Source organism: Pinus tabuliformis, chromosome 1_1 (assembly GCF_031772625.1).
Source record: "Pinus tabuliformis cultivar Carrire ecotype Pingquan chromosome 1_1, CPIR1, whole genome shotgun sequence".
Classification (NCBI taxonomy): Eukaryota; Viridiplantae; Streptophyta; class Pinopsida; order Pinales; family Pinaceae; genus Pinus; species Pinus tabuliformis.
The window spans coordinates 241920066-241927912 of record NC_142297.1 but is presented as its reverse complement, the minus strand read 5'-3'; positions in this window follow the sequence as shown (position 1 = coordinate 241927912).

Sequence of the window (7847 nt, the reverse complement as noted above, 5' to 3'; positions counted from 1 at the left end):
CTGGAAGATTCTATGATCCTCCACCTCGCAAACTGTCTCTGCCATTTGTCCATTCTCACCCATCGCACCCTACAGAAGGGCTTTCCAGTATGCATCACACCCTTTACACTGAGTAGGTGATATGCATCGCACCCTCTACACTGGGCATTCTGTATGGTCCAGTTTTGAGCAGTTCTGAGCATTTTTCTGTGGAGAACTTCTGGGAGATGATGTAATCAATTGACCTTGTCCCTTTAGGGAGTGAAGCAACACTTTTAGGGACTTAGGAGCCTTTAGTTTATGGACATTTATGATTGGGGTTGTAGTGCCCAAAAATGTCTATAACAGTTGCCCCCTAAAGCATGAGGTCGTTAATCTTTTGATGTCGGGTGAAATGCTTTATCATGAGGATCTGAAGTTTTTTCGAGCTGGAAGGTGACCTGTAATAAGATACAATACAATACATTATCTTCATAATACTTTTCATGATCTAGCTGAGGCGGGCATTCCCATGCTCAGCTTTATAAATTCATTTTCATGTACATAAGACAGACAACCGTCTGTGTAGCAGACTGATGATTCGGACGGAGTCATCATCCTTTGATTTAGATGATCATCTGTTCGGCAATGATGTACATTTGATGTCTTTATATTCCTGAATATATCGCAGCCCGGATGGATGAAACTAGATCTGAGGTCTTCAAAACTCGTTCAATATTCACTTGGAGTACAAGTCGATCCATGTGAAAGATGTTCTGGATTCGAACATGGAAAGACATCGCCTCATTACCAGCCAATGATGTAAGCTGTTAACAGGCGCGAGAGGAATCACCAATAATGACAATGATCCTCAAGGTACTACAGTGCAATTCGCGTGGTGTGAAAAAGGGACTTGGCATCGAACACCACGCAAAATCTCTCGGTCGAAGGCCATTAATGTAAACCTGTCGTCGAAAGTGAGAAACTTGCCATTGAGGCATGCAAGCTTCAAAGTACTGAAAGGGGTTGTTCCTAGGTCGACTTCTTGGATAATGAGCTGATGTCGACAAGAAGTGACCTATCGTAGGAGGGCCTTAATGAATCCCACATCTACGACATGGAATGGAGAAAATGATTTTGGAGGTGAAAACAATCTGATGATACAGGGTTCAGGGTGGCGGCCATTAAAGAATGGAGCGTGAATGTATTGCAGCGGATGAGACACAGGTGAATTCTCTGAACGACTTCTCTTGAACATACCAGCGACACTGATAATGGATTGGTAGCATTAACCCCAAAGATGGATGGTGTGATGGACCAATGGTGATACAACCGGTGAACGAAATAACTCAACCCAACTTGGATGTGGAGTGAAAGTGTCATGTTCAAGAGCAACTTGCTACCAATAAAGTTTCTTCAAGTTTTCTTCCCAATTTTCCCTAGTCATTGCTGACCAGTACCTCTTTATTTTTATCAAGCTTGAGGAGGATAACATATGCTTGTTCTATAATTCGCCCTTTAGGCAAACCCGTCGCTATGTTTTAACGAGCCTAGCCACAGTGAAACTCATTCTCGTCCATTTGGACAAGTTTTTCGCTATTGGTTTTAACGAGTTTAATGACAATTATAACTCGGTCCTTTTTCATTTTTAGAGAGTCTGAAAAGGGACGGAAAGGAAACTCCAATGATTCTTTTTCGTCATATAATCCCTTGAGTCCAAAAAAGGGTAAAATAATACGAAAGGGATGAATTTTTGATAGTTTTAACAAGCCGAACAAGACAAGTGCTCGATCTTTTTGTGTAATAATCCCTCAGGTCCGAAAAGATTAAAATCTAGAGGAGGGATAGCACTTCCAATGACTTTAACGAGCCGGAGATGCCAATCGCTCAGCAATCTTTTCATATTTTACGAGTCAGGTGAAAAGAGCTTAAAGGAGACTCGTTTTTTGAGGAACGAGTGATATTTTCGGGTAGCAGCTGATTCCAGGTAAGTTTTGGAATTTTCCAATCATGACAGTGTCACAAGGATGGCTAGCAAGATCACTCATCGTAGCTATTCCTCAAAAGGGCAAACAATCAAATGGAGGCGTATGATCGGCTAAAAAGTGGAGGTGATGATGAGAACATGACCAAGGCTTAAAAGCTGATGATAATGCATTCACAGGTCATTTACCGGAAATTGGTTTATTTTTTAATGAGCTTAAACTCTGGGGGAAACATTTGCTCACTGCTTATGTTTAATTTTTAACGAGCTTGAACTCCACATAAAAACTACTCGTGATAGTGGTCATTGATTATTTGATTCACCGTTAGCACTTTGTTCTTTCAATAGTCGTACTACCTATTCAATTGCTTCATCAAACGATTAGAAATGAAAACATATGCTTGATAAATGAGTTAAAAACACTAATACTTTACTCGAATTATGTGAATAGTAATTTAGAAGTGACTTTTACCTCTCATTTTACCATTTCATTTGAACTTGGTTTGTTGGAGCTCTAGAGGTGTTTTTCCCCCTGATTTTCACTAGCTAATTCCGGGAGATTCTGTGGACGATTCTCGGCGCCGTCTGGACCAAGTAGGAGCTAAACCTGTGCTCTTCAGTTGCATTCTTTCCTTTTTGAATTCTGATCATGTTTCCCTACCTTGCTGAGCCTTTGGGGTTTGAACAATTCGCCATGGCACCATCGCACCCTTCCTACATCGAAAGGTGCGATGCATACTGGCCTTGTCACTGTCCAGTCAGTATGCATCACTCCCAGTACACCACTGGGGTGCGATGGGCGCAAGGAGGAAACTGTTTACACTATTTTCTTATGGAATTTTTGCCTGTTTTTGCCAAATCAGGACGCTGACTTTTCCCTTGTTTGTTTTCATAGATTCATCGGAGAAAAAATGGTTGTTACATGAAGAAGAGGTTGTGGTTGCTTTACATGATCCGGGTACAGTAACTGCACTGTGGAACTGTGGCTTGCTGAATTTTTTCTGCATCTCTAGAATGAGGAAACAAATCAACTTGTTGCAATATTTTCTCGATGCCTGGGATCCTACCAACTAGGTGTTTCAGATCAGGGGAAAATCTATCCCCTTGACTATCGTGGACATCTATTTTTTGATCGGTTTATCGAGGCATGGTGCCCCTCTCTCATTATCAGGTTCTGCCCGCGGGGGTGAATCCGTGAGAGAGTAAATTTGTCGGCACTGTAGAGAGGGATCTCAGCCGAGTACAGACGGCAAGATCAACATCCGAGATGTCACTGACCGGCCCTCGAGGACCATTTTGTTCACTTTTGCTAGACTGGCTGGTAGTGCGGCTCTTCACATAGCTAACAGGTCTTACATGCAGTACGCTTTGGAATGCCTCGAACCGAAGGTGTTCAACTGGTGTGACGCAGTACTCTCTGTGATGAAAGAACAACTGACCAAGGTGAAAAGCAGAAGATCCAAGAATTTCAGCTATGGTTCTATTTTGACTGCTTTTGCTTTGGAGAAGATCCCACTGATGCAGCCGCAATACATCTCACTTGGCTTACCTCCACCGACTGAGCCACAGATGCAGAGATGGGTTGACCTCATGTCTCAACATGCTGGCCAGCCTCAGATTTCTTTCTCTGATACCTTCTTTGAGTGGTTCGACCGTCAGGAGATGGTTTACGCCAAGTTTCCATATGCTGGCATGGATTTCCGGGGGGACCCGGATTTGGTGCTGCCGGCTGGTGAGTAGTGGGGCGCTATGGGTAAATTCTCTGACCATATCTCTGTTTATTGTTTTTATAATGTTCTTATGTTTTCTTTGATCAAGACTAATCAAAACTCATGTGTTCATACAGATATTGGACCAGTTCGACCAGCAGTACGCTGGAGAGAACCAGCTGCCGCTCCGGCAGGAGAGGCTGTGGGGAGGGCCATCCTCCACGACCTTGATGTGGTCGAGACTCTTTCAGCATTACAGGATCAGGTCGAGGGTCTCACCCTTGGTATTTCGGACGTGAGGACCGACAAGCTGCCTCTGCGGTTGCAGCGACATACTACTGGCGTGCTGAGTCGATGGACTAGGCTTTTACGCATGATTGTACAGGCAATGACTTGTTATCACCAGCATCATTAGACTAGGGTTTCCCCTAGCATTTTGATTTTTGGGTCATTTGACCAATTTTGTCTTGGTATAGAACATTATGTGTAAACCATAAACAGTTATAGATATATATATTTTTGATTTTCAGAGCTTTATTTCGGTTAAGTTACATGATCCTGTTGCAAATATTGATGTGATGCTTCTTTTTATAAATGTCGCAAATGTCTATCTAACACATAATTTTCCATTGAAACACATATTTCATTAAAATTGGAAATATTATATTACAAGGACATCACTATAATTGAGATTTTTGGTTATTTTGAAATTCTAGATCCACTATTTACTTCCAAATTTAATGAAATATGTGTTCTGAGCCTGTTAATGTGTTTAAATTTCTAGAAATATGTTGATATTAAATGAAATCGAACTGTCTTTCCAAAATCTTGACCCTTAGGAACATGCGATAGATAGCTGGATTCCATACAGAGTAGATACCAGTGAGTTGTAGAATGACGAGCTGTGAGTCTAGCCTGACGACAAGTCGACATATGCCATGTGCGATGGCATCAGAGAGGAGTTCTATCAATTCACTGTATTCAACTATATTTTTCATTGACTGACCAATACATACCCCTCTGAAACTTACTAACTCGCCGTTGGGATCAAAGATGGCCTAGGCCGCAGAAGATAGGTTCTGCGAACTACGACTCGCTCTGTCGGCATATCCAACAAATGATTCAAATAGGTTTGACATCTGCAACAAATGAAAAAAGTGGATTACCCAACCAAAACAATTACCCTTAGCGAAAACAAAAATGTAACAAAAGCATAGGGATTACTACGCTGAATTAAGCATAGTAACACTTGAGGTACAACCCGTTGCGGGGTTGCGCCAGTGGAATCCCATCATAATCCATCAACTCGTAGGCTCCTTTTGCTAATACACACTTAACAATATAGGGACCCATCCATAAAGACTTGAACTTACCTGCTCCCAACTTATCGGACTCCTGGTCGTAAAGTAAGACCAGGTCGCCTTCTGAGAAGACACGAGGTTTGACATTTTTGTCAAACTGCACTTTGACTCATTTCTTATGGGCCTTGTTAGCTGAAGCTGCATCATGACGGGTTTCATCCAATTGGATTAGTTCCAAGAAACGAGCCTCTTCTTCTGAATATCCGGGGAGAAGGTCGACCGCGAGCTTGAGGGATGAGATTTCACACTGAACTGGCAAGATTGCTTCTAGGCCATACACCAGTTGAAAAGGTGTAAGCCCGGTTGCATTCCTCACCGGTGTCTGGTATGCCCACAAGGCCGAGTACAGGATCAAGTGCCAACTTCGTTTATGGACTCCAATCATCCTTTGCAGCATACGCTTCAGGACCTTGTTGATTGCCTCAACTTGTCTGTTAGCTTGCAGATAATACGAAGTAGAGTTGTCGTGGGACAGTCCTAATTTGGCAGCTAACTCAACCATCATGTGATTGCGAAAATATGATCCATGATCTGTGACTATGGCCTGTGGAACGTCGAATCTAGAGACTACGTGATTGAAAAAGAAAAGGGTAGCCATTTCGCAGCTGTTGTTTAATGTAGGCATTGCCTCGGCCCATTTGGTAAAATAGTCTACTGTGACTATGATATACCCATGCCCCCCGGCCGAGGTGGGGTTACATGTCATGAAATCTATGCCCCATTTGGAAAATGGCCCAACAACAACTACTGGTTGCAGAGGCTTGGGTGGTCTCCTGGTTTTGCTATCGAAGATTTGACAAGCATGGAAACTTCTGACTGCGGTTATGCAATCTTTGAACATTGTTGGCCAGAAGTATCCTTCTCATAAAATATTTTGCGCTGTAGCATAACCAGATTGATGCCCCCCACATGCGCCTGAATGGCAATCATTCATGAATTTTTCAGCCTCCTCATGGGTGAGGCACCTTCGCAGAACTGTATCGACACCACGACGGTAAAGCGTATCAGTGACAATCACGTAGTCTTTTGCTTGGTATCGAATCCATCGTTGTTCTAAGCGTGAGGTATTAGACCTATATGTTTGGGTTTGGAGATAGATGATTATATCTCCGTACCACGGATTGCTTGAAGATATCAGAAACAAATTTTCATCCACGATCGCTTCTTCAGACATTACATCGTTGGACGACGATGGGAGATCACATAGTAACTCCGCGAAAACCAGGGCTTTCTTTGATTTGGATTTTTTGAATTCCAGATCAAACTCTTGTAAAATTGCTATCCATTTTGAATATTTCCCCCCTAGCAACTGTCGCGACAATATATAAGTCATGGGGTTGCAATCTGATAAAATGGTAGTTTTTCTGAAGAGGACGTAGTGTCAAAATCTCTGTATCGCTTGAACAGCTGCGAGAGCCAGCTTTTCAACGTAGGAGTACTTCATTTCTGTATCATTTAAGTTTCGGCTTAAATAATATATAGGATGTTCAATTCCATTATCTTCTTGAACTAAAACCATCACTATGGTCGTATCCGCTGCACCCAGATACAGGTTAAAGTCTTTTTGATAATCAGGAGCATACATTAATGACGCTTTTATTAGGGATTGTTTTAAAGCATCAAAGGACGCTTGCGCGACCTGATCCCAAATGAAGGGTACTTCTTTTTTCAATAGATGAGTATAACCTTTAGCAAGTTCGACGTAATTTGGAATGAACCTCCTCAGAAAATTTGCTTTCCCTTGGAGTTTTTGAATTTGAAGCAAATTTGAAGGTGGAGGCAAATCAATGATTGCCTGAACCTTACATGGGTCGACATGAATCCTATCTTTTGAGACCACAAAGCCAAGTAAACGACCAGAAGTGACACAAAACACACATTTGTGCGGGTTGAGTCATATCTTATAGTGTCGGCAACGTAGAAATATTGCTCTCAAATGCTGCAGATGATCTGTCCGCTTTCGCGAGTGAGCTAGAAGATCGTCGAGATATGGTTGAGTGATGTTCTTGATGTCGTGGAAAGCATAATTCATTACTCTCTGAAATGTTTCCCCTGCATTATTTAAACCAAAGGGTAGCTTGCGATATGCGAATGTGCGCCACAGACAAATAAATGCAGTCTTTGACTGGTCTTGTGGGTGGATATTTATTTGATTATACCCGAAAAATCCATCCATAAATGAAAAGATTTCACATCTGGCGCATTCATCAATTATCTGGTCAATGAAGGGTGTAGGGTAGTTGTCTTTCGGACAAGCTTGATTTACATCCCTATAATTGACGCACACTCTAATTGTTCCTTGCTTCTTCATCACAGGAACAATATTTGATACCCAATCGGTTAGAGGAACCGGGTAAATAAAACCAGCATGGAGGAGTTTTTCAACCTCCGCCTTGATGGCAGCGACTTTCTTGGGGTGCACCTGCCGGAGCCGTTGTCGTACCGGTTGGACATCTAGATACATCTTAATTTCATGTTCAACTATGCTCGAGTCAATGCCGAGAATTTCATCATATGACCAAGCAAAGACATCTCTAAACTCGTGAAAGAGAGCGTTATATACTTCCAGTTCTGAAGAAGAACAAGATTTGCCGACATGAATATTCTCGACAACATCCGTTTTGGTTGAGATATTTATGGCAATAGTCTCTTCAATATTGGATAGGTTTCGCTCGGAATCCACCATATTTACAGTATTTGACAGAAAGTCAAGAACTGAGGGATGGTCAAGGTCACTGGAATTATCCTCCTTACAATCCGGAAGATGGGAACGATGGTGGTAATCTTCCCATGGTGTCCCATCAATCATCATTGACTTAACAATTCCTTCGTTTG